At 40.4% G+C, this 23,741-nt stretch overlaps 1 protein-coding gene and 1 long non-coding RNA gene across 3 annotated transcripts in view; one reads left to right on the plus strand and one right to left on the minus strand.

The window, feature by feature from the left end:
- LOC143419698 (uncharacterized) overlaps positions 1-7,733 on the plus strand; it is a 29,649-nt gene extending 21,916 nt beyond the window's left edge. Inside the window, exons 3-4 of the long non-coding RNA XR_013099711.1 lie at positions 3,431-3,502; positions 7,541-7,733. This is a non-coding gene — a long non-coding RNA (uncharacterized LOC143419698). The remainder of the gene's footprint in view (positions 1-3,430; positions 3,503-7,540) is intronic.
- LOC101469587 (syntaxin-2) overlaps positions 1-23,741 on the minus strand; it is a 306,839-nt gene that overhangs the window by 36,711 nt on the left and 246,387 nt on the right. The window lies entirely within an intron of this gene.

Below are 23,741 nucleotides of genomic sequence, written 5' to 3' on the forward strand. Positions count from 1 at the left end.
CTGCCTAATTGTGTTTTAAGTATGCTAAATACGTAATAGACAAAAGGCATGGGGAAAAGAGAATCCTTCACATTCAAGATATTTTTATCATCCCTTCACCAAAGAAGAAAAAACACAAATGTAAGAGGCATTATGTCTGTCATCTGGATAAAATAGCATCCTCCTTTTCCTCACCTCAAGCCTAATCTCTTAAACTGAAGTCGGGGCTCTAACACACAAAATTGTACATAACAAGCTTATTTACTCCTGCTATTGTCACAATTTCTTAGCAGATTAGACATGTGACCCTCCTGCCTTTGGACAGCTGGCAATGTAAAAAACAACAAAACAGAACTCCGTTATCTGGAATGTGCAATCTACTGACATCTAGTGGTGAGACTTTACACACTGAAATTTAAATTTTAAATTACCTTTTTTTTTTATGGCCAGAGGGGACGATTCCTCATGGAAAATATCCCCCAGCTGAATTCAGATAACACTTTGCTGTCGAGTTTATTAGCTCAATGGCTAGTTTTCAAGTCACACTAAATAATAAGTGGTGTTCACTTTGTAAATTATGATCACCATCCGTGTCCAGAGGGATGATAAAGTTGGGTAAGTTTTATTATGGAACTGACAGGCGCTTTGGTTTAAAGAAAAAAAAAAAAGCTAAGCTAGATTGATGACAGGCGTTCACTAAGCATTGAATAATGTCTTCATGATGGTTACGTCCATCTGTTATGTAGAGTCTGTTCTTTAGAAAGGACAGGAAAGGAAAGGACTTGCTTCTCTATCAAGCAATGGATGAGAGCACTTCCATGTCTGCAACAGCTAATGCAGCTCATTTGCAGTCAAACAGAGGTTTTATAGCGGGTCATGCAGACTTTCTTCATCCTCCAGGCTTTGTCTTAACTTCCACAGATCACCTTAAATGCCATTTGTTAATGCCATTTCAGACACTGAAACTTGCAAAATGGAAAAGGTTAGATATATTTTATAGCCTCCTCCTTCTTTGTAGGCCTTAATTAGCTTTGTTATCAGATTCTCCATGAGGCAGTGGTTTTTGAGTGTTACCACAGGGATTGAAGGGTCATAAAATCTATCATCTCCAAAATTATATTCAATGGAAGATTCCTAATGACAACTCTTGCCCTGCCTTACAAGGCCTAATGAGCCATTTAATGCCTAACACAGGAATAAGGTTTATACACAGAAGAGCGTCTAAATTGTCATTGGCTTCACAATTACTGTTTAAATAATTTCTTTTTAAATCAATAAAATCACAAGTAACAGGTATTCTAACCTGTGAAAGGCTCATAGTTAGTGTCTGATTGCTACACAGTTTGTATTAGTTTCTTTTCACTTGAAATATCAACAAAATAACTCTGTAGAGATACATTATCCAATTTGATCAACTTAATGCAAAGCGTATTTTAAATAAAGTCTTGTATTTGGTCTGAAGTTCCCAAGTACACATTAAGGATTTGACCTCTAGATGTCAGTCTTGTGTGAGGAGTCTCAGCTACTCGAATGTAAAACTATTCTGTTTTTACCCAGTGATTGTAGCAAAGCTGAAAGTTTAACCAACGCTAATTACTGTAATCACTATTGTTTACTTTCGTTATGTGATGCTGATTGAAACTGAGTTTGTCTCCCCTCTGAACCCCCATCAGGCTTTCATTGTCTTCGGGTTCCAAATCACTACCAGAGCTATCTGATGAATGTAAAACATGCAGGATTGTTTTGGTCTCATTGCTGTCTGGTTAGGTGGCTGTGTCTTGGATTACTGTCATAGGTAACTTTGGCAGAAAATAACACCCCAGGTCCTCCTGGGGGATGAAGAGCTAAATTTGATTTTCATCCTCCTCTCTGCTTTCACCTCATGGTGAGGATTACACTGTAAGGTTGTTTCACATTTCCAATCCTTACTTATCTCCCCAACCCTTTTGGCTCAGAACCCTTTAAAGGAAAGTTATGTCTCCTTACTCTGTGATGCTGAATCACAGGATGTATTATATGTGGATGACAGCTGTAAGCACTTAATTTAAAAAAGTGACTTCCCCTTCTCACCTCATTTTATTTGAAGAACTATCTGGCTCTGGAGCTTCTTTCATGACCGCTTGATTAATTTGCACCAAGAAAGTACAACATTATTTTTTTTTAAAGCATTTAAACTAAATTGCGGTACTGTAAAAACCCCGAGGAGCTCACCATTTCTTCATTTTGCTGGAAAACTGGGAAATAGCTGCTGTGATTACATTTATAAATACAGTAAAGGGAAATAATTATTTGAGCAATTTTGCTGACTTACAACAAAATGAACAGTGTCTAGTTTTTATGCTACTTTGATTTCAATAGTCTAAGAGATAGACCATCAAAAATCAAGATAATAAATTGATTTGCATCTCATTAAGTTGAATAAATATTTGATCAACAATTTTAGGTACTTGGTGGAGAACATCCTGTAGGTGTTTCTTGTTGTTGGCCAGCAGGTTTGCACACATCTCAAGAGGAATTTCCGTGCACTCCACTTTACAGAAAATCTCTTAATACCTTTGGTTTCTGGGCAGCTGTTTGGCAACTCTAAGTTTCAGCTCCCTCCACACATTTTTTTAATGACTGAAGTTGTGATGAGGCTTCAGTGAATAGGCTGAAGAGCCAGATGCATTTCACAGGTCCTGGTTCAGGTATTTGCCGGATTGCTTCCAGTTTCTTAAGGATATGACTTTCAGGTACTGTTTATCTGCTGTAGATAGTTTAAAACGGTAAAACTGTGTTATCTGTGTAGAAATCAGAACAGATTTTTGCATTTTTGTGACAACATTCTTAAAATGAAAATGGTTGGGTATAAGGGCTGGAGTGAAAATGAGTGAAAAAACTAAAAACGAACATCTATCTCCTCAGTACCAAAACATAAAAGTATGACAGATGAATCAAGACTTTTGCATTTTGCTTCTTTTGATTTTAATAATAGAGATTTAAAAACAATTATGTATTGCCAATAGCTTTTAAAATCATTTCATATTTGAGATTATATAAACATGCTAAAGATGTTTATCGAATATACAGATGAAACCAGTGCGTAAATCAAGGTACTGAACAAAATATTATTATGTCATGATTGTGGTGCTTCTTCTGGGATACTGATGTCTGTGAAAAAAACCTACAACATGATTACCGTTTCTATATCACCTGAAGCAGATATTTAGTATTTCTGTATACCACACTCTTGTTATGGGCGTGTTAACAACGATGTAATTTTTTTTTCCACAGGAAAAAAGTCTCCATAAAGAAATATAAAAGCTCAGTCTAAGTCCTTAAGTGATCCCCTTGATCATATTTATTCTGTTTCTGTATCACCTCTTACTCCTGCAATATCATCACTTGCCTGTTTAATAATTTCTGCTTGTCCTTTCACCTGTCCCCCATATTTTATTCATTTTGCCTGTAGCAAAAGGATAGATGCAAAAGCAGAGAAAGAAACACTGAAAGGACAAAGGGAATTCATCTGGTGGAGAATCGGGTGGGTAAAACACTGTTTGACTGAATGTCTTTAAAGCAACACTGTTGAGGATGTTAGTGCATGAATGGATAATCTCACTAAAATGTCTAAAATGTGCTCACCCCCACACTGACAGCACGCACACCTCCTGGGTCATGTGGATCGCTGTGCTTGTCATTCGTCACCACACATGTCCTTTTGATAAATGGTAAGGGCAAGGAGGAAGGCATAAGAAGACAGCAGAATAATTTTAATTTGTATTCTGTTCATCCAAACATACAGTTCTTACAGAGAGGATTTTCCTATTGGTATTTAAAGGAACATTCTGCAGTCTGTGCTTTGATGCACAGGAGAATGGCTTGGCAGTTGTCAAAAATAATTCCAATTTAAAATATTAGCCTGTGAGGCCTCTGTAACAAGAAAAGATCTTAAGAAGCATGGGAATATACACGGGGATGCCACTGGGCTATGTTTGTCGGTTTTATGTATGAGAGCTTAAACTTTAGTTTTAAACTGCAGGAAGAATCGATAACTGAGGACTACCTTCGACCGTCTATCTCTCTTAACAGAATAAACCATACCACTGTCCATGCCTAATGGGCTGGAACTGTTTACAAGGCTAAAGGCAGAAGGAAATGTATAAAAGAGTCTAATTAAGTAATGCACCTTTACTCTAATAAAAAAAAAAAAAGTAAACGCAATTTGAATTGTGATTCTTTTGCTGCTGACTGTTTTCTAATCCATTCAGTGCCTCCTTCATTTACCTTAATTTGTGTTCCTGATCACTTTGCTAATTTGTTGTCTTTTAGGGACTTTTGTATTAGTTCCAAAAAGGAGAACAGAATACAAACCAATCAAAAAGGCAGTACATAGTACATATACAGTACATATTGCTTTTTGTTTTTTCTCTACAAGAGTGAGTTAGTTGATGGAAGGGGAATTTATATGGAAATATATTTAATTTATATTTCATGCAGAGAAGTCTGTGTAAAATGAACAAAGAATGGTCAAGAATGTGACAGAGATAAAATACCAATCCATTTAAGCCACAAACTGATGTGCAGAACGCACTGTCTGAGAAAAATCGTGAAATCTTATCTCCAACTCGTATTTCAAAACTTAAAAACATGACTGACATGAAAGTAAAAGTTTCTGATTTGCAGCCACATTTTCCAAAACTGACAAGTCCTTCAATGAAAATGAAAAAAACTGTTACAGTTCTCGTTCACTGCCATTATAAACCACCTGCAAACTTTTATTTTTTGTTTAAAATTCACACTGTCGCAGATTAACAACAAAAAAAATTCAGACGTAGATCTTTTTTTGTCCTTTTGCATATAGGGGGCACTGGGAAGCAGAGACACACGAAGGAAAACAAACTTTCTTTGTTGTGGAGAGGCTAAACATCAAATCTGTTATACTCAGGGTGTTAGGTGAAGTTGGGAAGAATTAAAGCCACTGAGACTCTTCGCTGACTTCAGAGCCAAACTGCTTTGTTGAGTGGCAGGACTTTGAATGTGTTTACCATCCAATTTGCCTGTATTCTTTCTCAGTCAGAGAAAGTGTCAGCAGAATTTTAATAAAGATGGCAAAGGGAGGAAAATGTTAACTTTCTCATTGTGTGAATAAAGTCCTTCACAGAGAATACACAGGGGAAAAGTATCAATGTGGTGTGCAACACGGTATTTACTTATCTACCGTAGGACACACATCTATTACTTTTAGCTAACCTAACTATCTAACTATGACAGATCAGTCTCTAGGCCTGCGTGAGTGAAGCCTAAACTGACAGCTACATATTCATGCACCACATCTTTTTAAACACACAAAAAATCCCTCTTTGATCCCAGGCGGAGAAACAAATCCCTAGGGATGGTTGTATCAGGAAGGTTATTCCCCTCCCCCAAAATAAAAAAAAATCTGCCAAATCAAACATAGGTAGCTACCTGCTGTGGTGAGCCCTTGGGAAGAAAGGAAAAACAAACAATATTCCCCTGTCTTACCTTGTGAGTAGGCTTTACTTTTTAGGGCGAGAGCCGTTTATGGAGTGGACTAACCTTGCCTAACCTCCAGGTATTTTAGAGGAAAGGATACACTCCTTCACAGACACACATTTATATTGGAAACGAGGAAGGACAATTGAATAATAGAAAATCAGTTGTGCACATCAACATAATAATTATTAAAAAAAGATGTAAAAGCTAAAGGTATAAAAAGGCAAGATCAACTCCATAATACAGTCTAAGGCCTGTAAAGTACAGCATGTTATTTGTTTTTCTGGAAAAATTACCATGAAACTGTAAACTCCTTAAAATTACTTAGGCAGTACTTAAAAATTACTTGCAATAAAAAAAAGTATTGTCTTGTAAAAACCTGAGTTGTTACGAAGAAATCTGTGTTAACAGAACAGAAAGTAAACCATTAAGTCCTACAATAAAGCTGATGTCCAAACACCTGACTTCCATCTGTGGGATCATATTGAAGTATAATACCTCACAACTGTTTATTTTACCCATTAACATACTGAAGCCATTAGGAGGCTTTAGAAATAACGTGGCACTTTGGGGCATTTGCATTTGACCGACAGAAAATTAATCTGCCATGAATACATCATCAGTGGAAATTTTGCATAGTTTGAAAGCAAACACAACAGGCAGGCTTCACTAAAGTATAATGCCAGCAAGTCGATACAACAGTTTTGCACTTTGCTGACATGGTGACATTTTATTTCTGTTGCTCTTTGCTGGATCTTGTCCCACGCTAACACTGTTGTCCATCATTTCTAAGTCAAGCAATTGGCCTCTGAACAGGAAGAGACAAGGGTTCACACCAGGACATTAACAAGCAGAAGCTATTATTGGAGCACTACAGGGAGATGGCAGTCACCAACACAAACATTTTTTGAAGGCTTATACAGCGTGCCTAAGTACACGCATGCACAAACACAGTCCCACCCACTTTCCCCACACACACATGCACATGCATGCAAACACACGCACACAATACTCACTGTGTCACTCAAGAGAATAAATCCTGACAAGCATATCTTCAGCCTCTTAACTCTCAAGAAATCTTCTAATAAGTGGAAACGAAGACTTGATTAGAAAATAACTAACTCAAACTTGTTAAGATTGTATGAGACGCCTGAGGTTTTAAAAGGGAGCATTAGGAATTTCCTGTAGTAAGGCAGCTTATTCTACATCATATAACTAGTGGATGGCAAATAATGCAGCTGCAGCCTTGCTGGCTTGCCAATACCTCTCTGCTGCTCAAGTATGCTTTGTCCAATCCAGGCTTAGAAGCCTGCTTCTTCATCTTACCGGGCCCTTGGGGTGTCACCAGAAGGTGGTGGGTGCTTATCGTGGTGCTGCCATGACAAACAAACCACCTTCTGGCATCTGCTCTTTGCAGCTACAAAAAGAGTTTTTCTGTAAGCTCTGTTCAGACTCTTAGGCTTTGCCAGAATACAGGAGAATCCTGCTCAAAGGTGAGAGTGAGAGTCAAAATGCCAAACGTTGGCTGGTTCTAGCTTCTCAATGTGATGATATGCTGCTTTTTTGGTTGAATTTCGTTGTAAAGTGGATATTTTTTGGCAACTCTTGCGCTGTAAAACAAATGTGTGTGTGTGTGCGTGAAGGCGTTAGTGAAGGCATCACACGGATTTCTGGGGAACTATCAAGGGCATTTTCTTTTCCATCTTCTAACACAGGCAAAAATCCAAAATGGTCACAACAGTAACCCCTAATCTTTCGACTCCTCCTCACACAGCTTTGACAAAGTTCCACCATTATTTTCCAAACTTCACTTGAGTGTTCTCTAAACTTGAGTAATGGATAAAAATGGGCACATAAAATGGCCATGGCTGTGAAAAAGTGTTAAATCACAATAATTCACGTTAAGCTTCGTTTCATATAAAACAATCTCTGCTTGAAGCTGAACATTTCTTTGAGGCTATTGTGTAAGGAAAGCTTTAGGTTTTTTTTTTCAAAATGCTCATCTTTCAAATGATCATCAATGTTTTTTGTTTACTGGCCTGATGCTGAGCTCTTTGGCCAACAGAGGAATAGAGCCTGAGGTAAGGAGGGAGACAAAGGCCTGAAGAAAAATCAATGAGAAGACAGCCCTCAGCTCACTCCCACCATGCATGAAGGGATCATCTTCAGCTTGACTCACTGTCGTAAATGATGTTTTATTCCATGCCTATTGTGAAGTGTAAATATTTTCCATCATTTCCAGATCTAAAGACTTTTGTTTCAGCACGCTTTGAGTTTTCTGTTTCTGATGTGAAACGCAGTTCTTGTATTGTTTGTCTCAAAAAAAGAAAAGAAAAAAGAAATAAAAGATTCAGGCCTTTGCCAACCTCCTCCGTCCACTATAAAGTGCAAAATTTAACACCTCACGTCTAACACAGCAGTTGAGATGGGTGTTAAAGAGTGCAAGATTAAAGGGCAGTGTATGAGGTGCCGTAAGGGACATTATTACTGAAACGCTCTCACACACACTACTGAAACGCTCTCACACACACTACTGAAATTTTAGCTCTCACACACACTACTGAAACGCTCTCACACACACAACTGAAATTTTAGCTCTCACACACACTACTGAAACGCTCTCACACACACAACTGAAATTTTAGCTCTCACACACACTACTGAAACGCTCTCACACACACTACTGAAACGCTCTCACACACACGACTGAAATTTTAGCTCTCACACACACAACTGAAACGCTCTCACACACACAACTGAAACGCTCTCACACACACTACTGAAATGCTCTCACACACACAACTGAAACGCTCTCACACACACAACTGAAACGCTCTCACACACACAACTGAAACGCTCTCACACACACTACTGAAATTTTAGCTCTCACACACACAACTGAAACGCTCTCACACACACTACTGAAACGCTCTCACACACACAACTGAAATGCTCTCACACACACAACTGAAATTTTAGCTCTCACACACACTACTGAAACGCTCTCACACACACAACTGAAACGCTCTCACACACACGACTGAAATTTTAGCTCTCACACACACAACTGAAACGCTCTCACACACACAACTGAAACGCTCTCACACACACTACTGAAATGCTCTCACACACACAACTGAAACGCTCTCACACACACAACTGAAACGCTCTCACACACACTACTGAAATTTTAGCTCTCACACACACAACTGAAACGCTCTCACACACACTACTGAAACGCTCTCACACACACTACTGAAACGCTCACACACACACTACTGAAATTTTAGCTCTCACACACACTACTGAAATGCTCTCACACACACAACTGAAACGCTCTCACACACACAACTGAAACGCTCTCACACACACTACTGAAACGCTCTCACACACACAACTGAAACGCTCTCACACACACTACTGAAATTTTAGCTCTCACACACACAACTGAAACGCTCTCACACACACTACTGAAATGCTCTCACACACACAACTGAAACGCTCTCACACACACAACTGAAATTTTAGCTCTCACACACACTACTGAAACGCTCTCACACACACTACTGAAATTTTAGCTCTCACACACACTACTGAAACGCTCTCACACACACAACTGAAACGCTCTCACACACACTACTGAAATTTTAGCTCTCACACACACAACTGAAACGCTCTCACACACACTACTGAAATTTTAGCTCTCACACACACTACTGAAACGCTCTCACACACACTACTGAAACGCTCTCACACACACTACTGAAACGCTCTCACACACACTAGTGAAAAGCTCTCACACACACTACTGAAATTTTAGCTCTCACACACACTACTGAAACGCTCTCACACACACTACTGAAACGCTCTCACACACACTACTGAAATTTTAGCTCTCACACACACTACTGAAACGCTCTCACACACACTACTGAAACGCTCTCACACACACTACTGAAACGCTCTCACACACACTACTGAAATTTTAGCTCTCATGCACACTACTGAAACGCTCTCACACACACAACTGAAACGCTCTCACACACACTACTGAAACGCTCTCACACACACTACTGAAACCAGAGGCATTTCTGCTGAACAGGAAGTTGTTTCCTGACAAGGAAACTGATGGAAAAAGTGGTATATTTCAAAACACTACAAGGATTTCTACTCAGCAACCTGCTAGTATAGCAGTCCCCAACCTTTTTTGCGCCACGTAAACGATATAAAAATAAAAAAACAATAAATACCATGAAAACCATAAATAGAAATGTGTTCGAATTTTTGTGGAGGAATAAAACCCATTACATAGAAAGATCTCAGCTTGTGAAGGGATACAATAAAGGTGGTATCAAAACTCCAGAATTGGAATTTATGGTTGGCACCCTTAGAATTAAATGGTTAAAATCTTGTCTGTCACAGCCAGACTCTACTTAGCTCCACATCCCATGATTCTTGTTTAATAAAATAGTATACAGGATTAGACTTTATTTTGAAATGTGATTTTGCGGCAAATAAAATCCCCATAAAGATATCAAACTTTCCAAAACAGACGTTGCATTTTTGGGAAAATGAGATTTACCCACAACTTCTCCCCATAATTCAACCTTATGGAATAATAGGGTAATAACACTTAATCAAAAATCAATTTTCAAGAGTGACTGGTTTGAACAAAAATATTATATTCATAACAGATTTGTTGGATGATAACGGTGTCATTCTAAGTTACACAGACTTTTCAGAAAAATATTGTCTAAACTGTTCTCAAAGAGAATATAACAAATTTTGTGAACTGGTCCCACTGCCTCTGCTTCATTTGATTAAAATTTTTATGATATACAATAATTTCTCATCAGTGCTCCCAAATTTATTGCTAGGGCAATGTCAGCTGTTTGATAAAAATGCAATAAGAAATTTGTTAGTAGTTTCTTCAAAGACAAAATATTTCATAGTTACAACAGAATGGTTACATGGCATGGTTCTAATTTAGTTATTTCATATACACTGGATAAAGCATACTAAAAATTTATGAAATAGCCTATTCTACCTAAAGTTAAAGAAACACACTTTAAACAAAACTAATACTGTGGCAGAATTTCTAAAAAAAGAGATTTGGCTTTGAGGTGGATCAGTGTTCTTTTTGTACTGATGAAAATGAAACCCTAGAACATCTTTTTTTTTCTATGCCCTATCACACAATGTATTTGGTGCAACTTAAAAAATTGGATTTCCCTAAATATTAATGATGTGCCACTGTTTGAATTACATCATAATTTTTTTTATATGGATCATCTAGCATTGGATGTCTCAGACATTATTAACATCATCATACTTTTGAGTAAATATCATATCCATTGTGCTAAATGGAGGAACGCTAAGCCTTCTCTCCCTGGTTTTATTGATGATTTTAAGATATTTTTCTTTGCTAAAAAAGACAAAAAGCACATATGCCAAAAAAATAACCAGGATAATGCACGTCTCCCGCTATTCTAAATTTTGAATTTAAAAAAAGGAAGCTGACACACGCAAGACTTTATCAAAGGTGTGAGCATCACAGCAGATGCCTTTGTGTCAAAGTAGCTGAAGATAAAACACATAAAAACATGAAGGTGGTTTTCCTGGCCTGGGATTTTATAAAAAATATTCTGCAGTACATCAAAAACGAAAGAAAACCATTAATCAACATATGAACGTTACCTCTGACGTTACAGCGGTTTTATTAGAGACACGGCTAACGTTTTGCATTTTGCATAATTTTAAAAAGTTTAAATTTATTCAGTATTGAACGGCAGAAATTAGGTTTTCTTTTCGGAAGTATGTAAAATGAAAAAAAAAACCAGCGGCCGACTGCGCTGTAAACAACAGTAGACTTGTGCATAACAAGCAAGCGAATAATACAGAAAACAGATTTTTAGACGGGAAACTGTTCTTGAAGTACAGAGAGAGAGAAAGAGAGAGAGAGGGCTGTGCATGACGTGCGATTTTATCGTGGTGGAAGCAAAACAGTGAGGGAATTCATGACGATGTTTATGTGAAGCGCAGTTTGGATCTTCTTTTGCTGCTGGTTCAGTCAATATTGTTTGGAGAGAGATAAAACTAACAGCTTTAGAATCGGCGCAAAAACGGCGTGAAAACAAAGCGCGGACCTGCCGACAGATCAGAGTCAGCGAGCTGTCGGCTTTCAGCCCCGACCGTGTCCGTGCTGTCGGGTGAGAAAGGCGACATCTCACTGATTCTGATCCGCGGGTCCGCGCTGTGTGTTTACGTCTTTGTGCAGAAGCCGTGTACCTGCTCTCATTTACTGTCTTAGCTGTTTGGTGGTTGTTGAAATTTTGTGAGGTTTCACCAGAGATTCTGGCATTTCGGGTAAAATAAATTTATATTAAAAAATCGATTCAGGATTTTAATGAATCGATTTCACGTTATCCAAGCCAGAATCGATTTTAATCAATAAATCGATTATAAAAACCCACCCCTAACTAACAGGTTGCTGAGTAGACATCTGTGTAGTGGTTTGTTTGAAATCTAACACTTTTTCCTTGTCAAGAATTAACTTCCTGTTTAACTGAAATGCCTTCCTGTTCAACTGAAATGCCTTCCTGTTTAACTGAAATGCCTTCCTGTTCAACTGAAATGCCTTCCTGTTCAACTGAAACACCTTCCTGTTTAACTGAAATGCCTTCCTGTTCAACTGAAATGCCTTCCTGTTCAACTGAAACACCTTCCTGTTTAACTGAAATGCCTTCCTGTTCAACTGAAATGCCTTCCTGTTCAACTGAAATGACTTGGTTTTTCAGTAGTGTGTGTGAGAGCGTTTCAGTAGTGTGTGTGAGAGCTAAAATTTCAGTAGTGTGTGTGAGAGCGTTTCAGTAGTGTGTGTGAGAGCGTTTCAGTTGTGTGTGTGAGAGCGTTTCAGTAGTGTGTGTGAGAGCGTTTCAGTAGTGTGTGTGAGAGCGTTTCAGTTGTGTGTGTGAGAGCGTTTCAGTAGTGTGTGTGAGAGCTAAAATTTCAGTAGTGTGTGTGAGAGCGTTTCAGTAGTGTGTGTGAGAGCGTTTCAGTAGTGTGTGTGAGAGCGTTTCAGTTGTGTGTGTGAGAGCGTTTCAGTAGTGTGTGTGAGAACGTTTCAGTAGTGTGTGTGAGAGCTAAAATTTCAGTAGTGTGTGTGAGAGCGTTTCAGTAGTGTGTGTGAGAGCGTTTCAGTAGTGTGTGTGAGAGCGTTTCAGTAGTGTGCGTGAGAGCTAAAATTTCAGTAGTGTGTGTGAGAGCTAAAATTTCAGTAGTGTGTGTGAGAGCTAAAATTTCAGTTGTGTGTGTGAGAGCTAAAATTTCAGTTGTGTGTGTGAGAGCGTTTCAGTAGTGTGTGTGAGAGCGTTTCAGTAGTGTGTGTGAGAGCGTTTCAGTAGTGTGTGTGAGAGCGTTTCAGTTGTGTGCGTGAGAGCTAAAATTTCAGTAGTGTGTGTGAGAGCTAAAATTTCAGTAGTGTGTGTGAGAGCGTTTCAGTAGTGTGTGTGAGAGCGTTTCAGTTGTGTGTGTGAGAGCGTTTCAGTAATAATGTCCCTTACGGCACCTCATAGCAGTGCTTCAGAGATGTTTTCTAAGGCTACGTCCACACTAGCCCGGATAGATTTGAAAACAGCGTTTTCGACAGAAAATGCTCCGCGTCCACACTAGCGTGTTCAGTCATTTTCACAGAGTTGTGCGTCCACATTGAAACAGCCCAAAACACTTACGTTCCAGTCCTGCGCATGCGTGAAAGTGAGTGAGAATTAAAGAATTTGTAGAAAAGCGATCTGAAGCATGTACAAGCTGATATTAATCTTTAATAGGGCTGTAAAAATTGAGAGCAAACAAAACAACTGCTGTATAATGCCCTCCGCTATCTTTGTTTAATTAGTCACATGACTGCATCACATGACTAACATCCATCATCTTTTAGAAAGTCTGCGTTTTAGAGTGTCCACATTGCGATGGGGCAGCTTTTGAAATGTATTCTTTTTCGAGAGCGTTTTCAAAATGCTGCGTTTTCTCAGTTTGGACGGGAGGCCAAAATGGAGAGAAAACACATCGTTTTCTCTCCATTTTGGCCAGTTTGAAAACGCTCTCGAAAAAGAATACATTTGAAGACGATGCTTTCGCGCCGCAGTGTGGACAGCGAAAACAGACTTTCTAAAACAATGATGCATTTTAGTCATGTGATGCAGTCATGTGACCAATTAAACTAAGATAGCGGAGGGCATTATACAGCAGTTGTTTTGTTTGCTCTCAATTTTGGCAGCCCTATTAAAGATTAATATCAGCTTGTACATGCTTCAGATCGCTTTTCTTCAAATTCTTTAATTCTCACTCGCTTTTGCAACTTTGTACTTTTGTGTTACTCACAGCAACAACTCCACCTCATTGTTAGTCCATTTAAAAAACTCGGTGCTTTTCCTCAACATTTTGCCGCAACGCTTCAACGAGCCGGAGAGTAAATAAACTGCAGACAGAAATGAGGCAGGCATTTCTTCTTGCGTTTCACGCATGCGTAGGACTGGAGCGTAAGCGTTTTCGGCCGTTCCAATGTGGTCGCACAACTCTGTAAAAACGACTGAAAATGCTAATGTGGATGCGGAGCGTTTTCAGATGAAAACGCCGTTTTCAAGTCTATCCGTGCTAGTGTGGATGTATCGTAAAAACGTTATGGGCAGCTGAATTGTCAGAGTTGTTATCAGAATAGTAGGGGGGAAAAGACTGGACTGTCCCGACTCCTCTTAACAGCCCTGGTAATCAGATGATTAATTATTCGAGGCTTAATTAGGCCTGTGTTGACCCTGGTCCTGAGAAGCACTGATATATTTCACAATATGCTATCTGTATAGCACTGACAAAAGTTTATGAATTAAAAGAACAAAACAAAACAAAAAACTGTAATAAAAAATGGCTTTTCAGTTTTGAAGTATATACCTGAAAGGCAGAGTTTTAATAAAATGATAACACAATATTATTCTATTTTAAATGTTAAAAGGAAACTAACACCAAATATTATTGTTCAGGAAAGGGACTTTTAAAAATTGCCACTATCCAAAGGCAGCCATGTAACTCTGCATAGGAAACAGTTAATTGATAATTAACAGTTAAATAATTGTGATGTCTTAATGTAAGAGAAATATTTATAAAACCGTTTAAAAAAATTCTAGAATTGGGTGAAAGAAAATAAGTTTTACACACAATGACATTGCCATACATACAGTCAGTGCTACCAGGCTTTTGGTGTGTAAAACTACCCCCAAATGCACATTGCAGTGCATAAGAGACCAGAATTATGCTGCCTAAATGTGCATTTACTGAAATGTGTTTATGTCACATACTACTCTTCTGGGCGGGTGTACAAAGACAAATGCACTCTCCGACACACAGTTGCAGTCGCTTCACTGCACACAGTAGCAGATTGTGCATTATGGGACTTCTGAGAGCTGTTCAAAAGTGGACAGATTTCTGGGTATTTTGTAGTTACTGAAGAGACCACATCTTCCCTCAGAACATTCAGAAATCCAAAAATTCAGTAATCAAACCTTGTCCAGAAGTAGTTATGTTTGTGAAAACCGAGACTAAAGCTTCAAGACTGACAGTCAGATATACTTTTCCGACTTAGCATAATGTAGATAAAGTACTGTATGCATGCTTTCTGTATACTTACTTATTCAACAGTTACAGATAAGCTCATCCCAATTCACATACCAGAATGAACTTTTCTGGAGTATTTATTTTAAATCATTTTTTAAAAGTGCCATTCTTTTTTGAAAAAAAAAACAAACAAATTGCCAAGCTAGCAAAAAAATATTTTCCACAGTTTCCACACTCAGCATACCAGGTGTTTCCTCGTATTTCTGGCGTTATGAAATGACTCAGTGCTTAATAAGACATGCAATAGTCTTAAAGCGATTCTGTACCTGTTTGCTGACTTTTCTGTGCTTCATGTTTTGTGTTACTGGTGTCAGTGAAAAGATAGGAGTGAAGAGGCTGTCATATTCATCTCCTTTATGCAGTCTTGCACCCGTGCACCTTTGTGAACTCACGTAACTATTCTGAGCACTTCAGTCAACATCAGAATACATAAAATCCACAAGGGCTTAAGCTGCCAGCACACAGTTTGCACATTTGTATTCAGCTGCTGCTGTTTGAAGCGGTCAAAGTTTTTCCATTGAGGAATGTCAGCTTTCTATTCTTTGGGGGCTTAATAAGGTGGCTATTTTTTTCTTTATGTTTGTCAGGCCAAGACAGTATTTGTTATTGAGAATGTGAGGCAGAAAACGTTTGTGAAAGGTGAAAGATTGAAATCATCATACACATTTTATGCGTATTAGATCATCTAGTTGTCATATAAATTGGTTATTCTCTAAATTCAAAAAATCTGATCAAGATGTATTAATGAGTTCAGAACTGAAATTTAATGCACTTTATTTTGAAACACCAGATTATTTAAAGTTCACTTAGCATTTGTTAGCAATGTTAAACAAATAAATGTTTATGATGGATCAGAGTAGGTTCACTACACACCATTTCTGACATTTATTTAAGGCACATACAGAAAGTTCACTTTCGTTCACCTGCTAATTCTTTTTGGCTACAATAATTACTGTTCGCTAAAACTTCTCCTGCTTTTGTAGCACTTCTTTCTATGCAGCACTTCTTTTTGTGTCCAAAACTCCAACATATGCTAGCCACAGAAGAAATATCTAACCAATGATGCTGAAGTCAGTCTAAATAGATAAACTCTGAATCTCCTGATTAAATTTAGAAAGTCATATTATTTTTGTGGTATGAGCTAAGATTGCTTTTCATTGATTCTGCTGAGCTGCTTTGATGGGTCTGCAGAGCTCTCCAGGTGGGATTGACCAAGTAGCCCAAGAGAGACGGGTCAAAGCTAATAAAAAAAGACAATTCTACAGTTTATACGGTCATTCAGTCTCAAAAGTTTAGGAGGAAAATGCTCTCTCTCTCTCAATATGAATAGAGCATACTCTCCTAGAAAGAGTTTACCAGGCTGAATAAATTCAAATTTCAGGTCACCTTCCCTTCTCAGAATCTTTCCACTGCTTATGAAAAGACATTAACTGACATTTGGGTTATTTTTGCTGATGCATCATCTGGGTAGCTGTTCTGTTAATGCCATGGTATGAAATGAGTAGGTTTCTTCTTTTTTATTACTGCCTGAAGCCTTTTCCCCAAGGGGAGAAGGACGGTGTGTGTTGACCCATTTGCTATATTTCCTATTTTTGCTGGTATCTGTGAATTTCCTTTACACAAAAAGCTGGTCTCCTAGGAGCTGATAGTCAGCTCAGAGATGATAGTCAGCTCACAGCCCATGATTTTTTTAAGGCTGAGTGCACAATTGTATCCTGCTGGTTCCTCTGTTGTGCAGTGGAGTTGCTAAACTCCAAAAAGGCAAGTGACTGATGTGCAGCATCCTCAAAAGGAAGAAGTCTTTAAAAGTGTTGTGGTCTTGCAGAGAGGAATTTTCACAGAACTTACAGAAATTCCTCCTGTTCACCTCCTTGCGGTTAACAGCCTGCCTCTTCTTCTGAATTTAACCATCACCTTTTCACAGTGACGTTGGTAAAGCAGCAAAAACAGATCATTTTATCCTGTTGTCAGATAAGTGCTTAACCATGATTTTTAAAAGATCTATTGCTTGTCGTCAAGTCACCAGATTGTACTGCTTTAAACAAAATTCAGATTTTAGATGTACCATAACAATCAAAATAATTTAAAAATGATTAATTAATTAAAAATTAATAACGGTAAAATTATAGGTAATACATGTAGTTAGTCATGATTTTACTGATCAACTTTGGAATCATTAAAAACTAAAGTTTAGAAAATGGTAATTAAATGCATTTCTAAGGCTCTAGGAATATTACTTAATCGTTATTGTAAAGTTGCAACTGATGCTCGTAATATATGCTTCAAAGAGTATTGAGTGAGTGTTTATATAGGAGAGGGGGTAATGATGTGAACCACAAATGCCACAGTGTTCAAGCAGCAAATCTATGGGTTAGGCTTAGCAAAAGAAACCAATAATGTAAAGGTGTGATAGTGCTTTTTGTACAAACAATATTTGCTTCTGACTTGAAGTATATTTCCTATTGAAACTGAAATATTTACTGATATGAAAAAGCAAAACAAAAAAAAAACTGCTACTACTGTCAGACAGATGTAAAGTCAAAACCACAACATAAACGGTGGAGAAACAAAACAGTAACTCAGCAGGGTAGGAACTGACTGACAGAGCCTCACATTACATGAGGGAGGGCATGACAAACAACAGAGGGAGACACAGGCAATTTATAGCAGTTAAAGCAAGTATTCAACATGTCACCAGTTTTCTAGGTGAATATATTTCTAAAGGTGCTATTGACATGTTTTTGGTCCATTCCGCCACATAAACAGTCTTCAAATCCTGAAGGTTCTGTGGTCTATGAACTTATGTTTTCAATTGGATTCAGGTCAGATTACTAGCTGGGCAATTTTAAATGCTTAATTTTTTTTCTCTCTCAATGAACTGAGTTTCCTTGGCTGTTTGGAATCATTGTCCTTCTGAAATTTCCACCCTCATTTCATCTTCCTCATCCTGGTAGATGGCTGCACATTCATCCATTCATCCTTTCTTCAATTGCATGTGGGAACACCACCTCCAGACTTCACTGCTGGTATGGTGTTTTTGGGGTGATGTGCAGTGCCTTTAAAATTTTGGTCTCATCTGACCAGACTATATTCTCTCAGTATTTCACAGGCTTGTCTAAATGTTTTTCAGTTTAACCTCCTAGGACCTGGTGTCCACATATGTGAACATCACATTTTGGGTTATTTAGACTAAAATATTCAATTTTGCTCTACATGGGCCTGATATTCACTTACAAGAACATTATACTGCCTCTGTTCTATCAATATTTTAAACGAATATCCTCATATGTGGCTCTTATTTTTCTTAAAAAAAAATAAGGTAAAAAAAAAAAAAAATCTGCTAATTCTTTGTTTTTACATTCATCGGGCCCCAATGTGCCCAAATATCAGACAGAAATGAAAAATGCACGTCATGGAAGAGTTCGGGTCTTAGGAGGTTAAACATGCTTCAGCATGCTTTTTTTCAGCATTCTTGTTAACCAATGCCTTCAGTATGTTTTGCAACTACAGTGGAACCCCGACTTACGAATACCCCATTTAACGAAAAATTCAAGTTACGAAGACATTTAACGGCAATATTTCTGCCCATGTTACGGCAAAATGCCCGCATAACGAAATCCGCTGGCTCTGATTGGCTGAACCCAGAATGCCTACAATGCCCACAATGCCTTCCGAATCATGTGACAACCCCCTTGGCTTTCGTACTTGTGCTTCGCTGTTCCACTGGAACGACGTATTGTTGTTGCCGTTAGCAATTAGCCTATAGCCTATCGTTCACTCAAAAGGCGTGATGGGTGCTTTGACTTATGAAAATTTTCGACTTACGAAAGACCCTCGGGAACGAATTAATTTTGTAAGTCGGGGTTCAACTGTATAAGGTTGTGAAGGTCCTGAGAGAGCTCAATGGTTTTACCTATCACGAGCTGTTTCTTGTGTCACGCCTTGGTAATGACACACATTTTTACAGGCCATCACTCGGCACTGAACCAGCTGATATTAATTTGCACTAAGTGGCAGGATTGCTTTCTAATTACTGACGGTTTTAAGCTGGTGTCACAACATTCCAGCCTTTTTGCACCAGCCTCATGTGTTAAATATTTCTTACCTGTGTCATTTCTCATCTTTACACATAATTTATGGACATCTATAGTTTGATTTTGTTGCATGTGTGGATTGGATGGGTTGTTTCTGACATCTGGCGAGGATTTCATGTGAATAGCATATTTAGAAATATATTTACTTAGAAAATTTGTGATGTCTTCAATACTTATTTTACCCACTGTATACAGGGAGTGCAGAATTATTAGGCAAGTTGTATTTTTGAGGAATAATTTTATTATTGAACAACAACCATGTTCTCAATGAACCCAAAAAACTCATTAATATCAAAGCTGAATGTTTCTGGAAGTAGTTTTTAGTTTGTTTTTAGTTTTAGCTATTTTAGGGGGATATCTGTGTGTGCAGGTGACTATTACTGTGCATAATTATTAGGCCACTTAACAAAAAACAAATATATACCCATTTCAATTATTTATTTTTACCAGTGACACCAATATAACATCTCCACATTCACAAATATACATTTCTGACATTCAAAAACAAAACAAAAACAAATCAGCGACCAATATAGCCACCTTTCGTTGCAAGGACACTCAAAAGCCTGCCATCCATGGATTCTGTCAGTGGTTTGATCTGTTCACCATCAACATTGCGTGCAGCAGGAACCACAGCCTCCCAGACACTGTTCAGAGAGGTGTACTGTTTGTAAATCTCACATTTGATGATGGACCACAGGTTCTCAATGGGGTTCAGATCAGGTGAACAAGGTGGCCATGTCATTAGTTTTTCTTCTTTTATACCCTTTCTTGCCAGCCACGCTGTGGAGTACTTGGACGCGTGTGATGGAGCATTGTCCTGCATGAAAATCATGTTTTTCTTGAAGGATGCAGACTTCTTCCTGTACCACTGCTTGAAGAAGGTGTCTTCCAGAAACTGGCAGTAGGACTGGGAGTTGAGCTTGACTCCATCCTCAACCCGAAAAGGCCCCACAAGCTCATCTTTGATGATACCAGCCCAAACCAGTACTCCACCTCCACCTTGCTGGCGTCTGAGTCGGACTGGAGCTCTCTGCCCTTTACCAATCCAGCCACGGGCCCATCCATCTGGCCCATCAAGACTCACTCTCATTTCATCAGTCCATAAAACCTTAGAAAAATCAGTCTTGAGATATTTCTTGGCCCAGTCTTGACGTTTCAGCTTGTGTGTCTTGTTCAGTGGTGGTCGTCTTTCAGCCTTTCTTACCATGGCCATGTCTCTGAGTATTGCACACCTTGTGCTTTTGGGCACTCCAGTGATGTTGCAGCTCTGAAATATGGCCAAACTGGTGGCAAGTGGCACCTTGGCAGCTGCACGCTTGACTTTTCTCAGTTCATGGGCAGTTATTTTGCGCCTTGGTTTTTCCACACGCTTCTTGCGACCCTGTTGACTATTTTGAATGAAACGCTTGATTGTTCGATGATCACGCTTCAGACGCTTTGCAATTTTGAGACTGCTGCATCCCTCTGCAAGATATCTCACTATTTTTGACTTTTCTGAGCCTGTCAAGTCCTTCTTTTGACCCATTTTGCCAAAGGAAAGGACGTTGCCTAATAATTATGCACACCTGATATAGGGTGTTGATGTAATTAGACCACACCCCTTCTCATTACAGAGATGCACATCACCTAATATGCTTAATTGGTAGTAGGCTTTCGAGCCTATACAGCTTGGAGTAAGACAACATGCATGAAGAGGATGATGTGGACAAAATACTCATTTGCCTAATAATTCTGCACTCCCTGTACACAGGAAAGGATTAAGACAGAGTTGACACACTCAATTCAATTCAATTCAAGTTATATAGCGCCAAACCACAACAACAGTCACCTTATTGTAAGGTAAGGACTTCCAATAATACAATGAAAAAAAACAACAACAACAATCACATGATCCCCTTGTGAGCAAGCACTTTGGTGACAGTTGGAAGAAAACTCTGTAACTAATCAGATCTAAGTAACAAGACAGGGGAAGCAAAACTGAATCTTTATATACACAAGACAAGGGACTATCAAAATAAAAGAGGAAGTAACCAGCAGTTAGACAGAGACTAAGACACACGAACTTGACCTGGACAAAGAGATAAACAAATATGGAGATGTGATAGACTTCAAGGGGACACAAAAGGATGAAACACAGAGGGATGACTATAGGGACACGGAAGGAGAACTAAAGATGAATGAATATGACTGTCATGATACGTTGTGTGGCAGGCAGGAGAAGGACCCAAGATGCAGATTCACAGACACGGGGATAAACTCAAAAACACAGCTTTATTGCTGGCCACGAGAAGCAATACAAAATAAACTAAAACTGGGAAAACTAAGGCATGAGATGTACAAGGAACCGAACCACGGGGAGAATAACACACAACATGAGGGAGAACGGACCATGTTCAGCGTCTCCATTGCCGAAGCTGCTGCATTGAGCTGCGGCCGCAAGGTGGTTGGTGCCTGCCGTGGTGGTAATCCCCGAACCAAATGGTGGACACCAGAGGTGAAGGGAGCCACCAGGCTGAAGAAGGAGGCCTATCGGGCTTGGTTAGCCTGTGGGACTCCGGAGGCAGCCGACAGGTATCGACAGGCCAAGCGGAATGCGGCTCGGGCAGTGGCTGAAGCAAAAACTCGGGTGTGGGAGGAGTTCGGAGAGGCCATGGAAAAAGACTTTCGGACTGCCTCGAAGAGATTCTGGCAAACCGTCAGGCGTCTCAGGAGGGGAAAGCGGTGCTCTACCTGCACTGTGTATAGTGCTGGCGGAGCGCTGTTGACGTCGACTGAGAAAATTGTCGGGCGGTGGAAGGAATACTTCGAGGACCTCCTTAATCCCACTGACACGTCTTCCGGGGAGGAAGCAGAGTCTGGGGATGAGGGGTGTGACCCACCGATTTCCGGGGGCGAGGTCACTGAGGCAGTTAAACAACTCCTTGGTGGCAGAGCCCCTGGTGTCGATGAGGTCCGCCCCGAGTTCCTGAAGGCTCTGGACGTTGTAGGGCTGTCTTGGTTGACACGTCTCTGCAATGTTGCGTGGAGATCAGGGGCAGTACCTGTGGACTGGCAGACCGGGGTGGTGGTCCCCATCTTCAAGAAGGGGGACCGGAGGGTGTGCTCCAACTACAGGGGGATCACACTCCTCAGCCTCCCCGGGAAAGTCTATGCCAGGGTGCTGGAGAGGAGGGTTCGTCCGCTAGTCGAACCTCGGATACAGGAGGAACAATGCGGTTTTCGTCCTGGTCGCGGAACACTGGACCAGCTCTTTGTCCTCTCGAGGATACTTGAGGGTGCATGGGAGTTTGCCCAACCAGTCTACATGTGTTTTGTGGACCTGGAGAAGGCATTCGACCGTGTCCCTCGGGGCGTCCTGTGGGAGGTGTTGCGCGAGTATGGGGTGTCTGGCCCATTGCTACGGGCCATTCAATCCCTATACAACCGTTGCAAGAGCTTGGTTCGCATTGCCGGCAATAAGTCGGACTCGTTCCCGGTGGGTGATGGGCTCCGCCAAGGCTGCCCTTTGTCTCCGGTTCTGTTCATAATTTTTATGGACAGGATTTCTAGGCGCAGCCAAGTGGCGGAGGGCTTTCGCTTTGGTGGCCTCAGAATCTCATCTCTGATTTTTGCGGATGATGTGGTTCTGTTGGCTTCATCGGGTGAGGGCCTCCAGCTCGCACTGGAGCGGTTCGCAGCCGAGTGTAACGCAGCGGGAATGAGGATCAGCACCTCCAAATCTGAGGCCATGGTTCTCAGCCGGAAAAGGGTGGAGTGCCCACTCCGGGTCGGGGATGAGTTCCTGCCCCAAGTGGAGGAGTTCAAGTATCTCGGGGTCTTGTTCGCGAGTGATGGGAGAAGGGAGCTGGAGATCGACAGACGGATTGGGGCTGCGGCTGCAGTAATGCGGACGCTGCACCGGTCAGTCGTGGTGAAGAGGGAGCTGAGTGTAAAAGCGAAGCTCTCAATTTACCGGTCGATCTACGTCCCTACCCTCACCTATGGGCACGAGCTGTGGGTAGTGACCGAAAGAACGAGATCGCGGATACAAGCGGCGGAAATGAGCTTCCTCCGAAGGGTGGCTGGCCTCTCCCTTAGAGATAGGGTGAGAAGTTCGGCCATCCGGGAGGGGCTTAGAGTAGAGCAGCTGCTGCTCCACATCGAAAGGAGCCAGCTGAGGTGGTTCGGGCATCTAGCAAGGATGCCCCCTGGGCGCCTCCTGGGCGAGGTGTTCCAGGCATGTCCCACCGGGAGGAGGCCCCGGGGCAGACCCAGGACACGCTGGAGAGATTATATCTCTCGGCTGGCCTGGGAACGCCTTGGTATTCCCCCGGACAAGCTGGAGGAGGTGGCTGGGGAGAGGGAGGTCTGGACCTCTTTGCTTAGGCTGCTACCCCCGCGACCCGACCTCGGATAAGCGGATGAAGATGGATGGATGGATGAGGGAGAACGCGACGCCGAACAGAGGGAGACTCAGACAGAAATACACAGAGGGTAAACGAGGAAAGTGGGAACACACGGGGAACA

Source organism: Maylandia zebra, linkage group LG7 (genome assembly GCF_041146795.1).
Source record: "Maylandia zebra isolate NMK-2024a linkage group LG7, Mzebra_GT3a, whole genome shotgun sequence".
Classification (NCBI taxonomy): domain Eukaryota; kingdom Metazoa; phylum Chordata; class Actinopteri; order Cichliformes; family Cichlidae; genus Maylandia; species Maylandia zebra.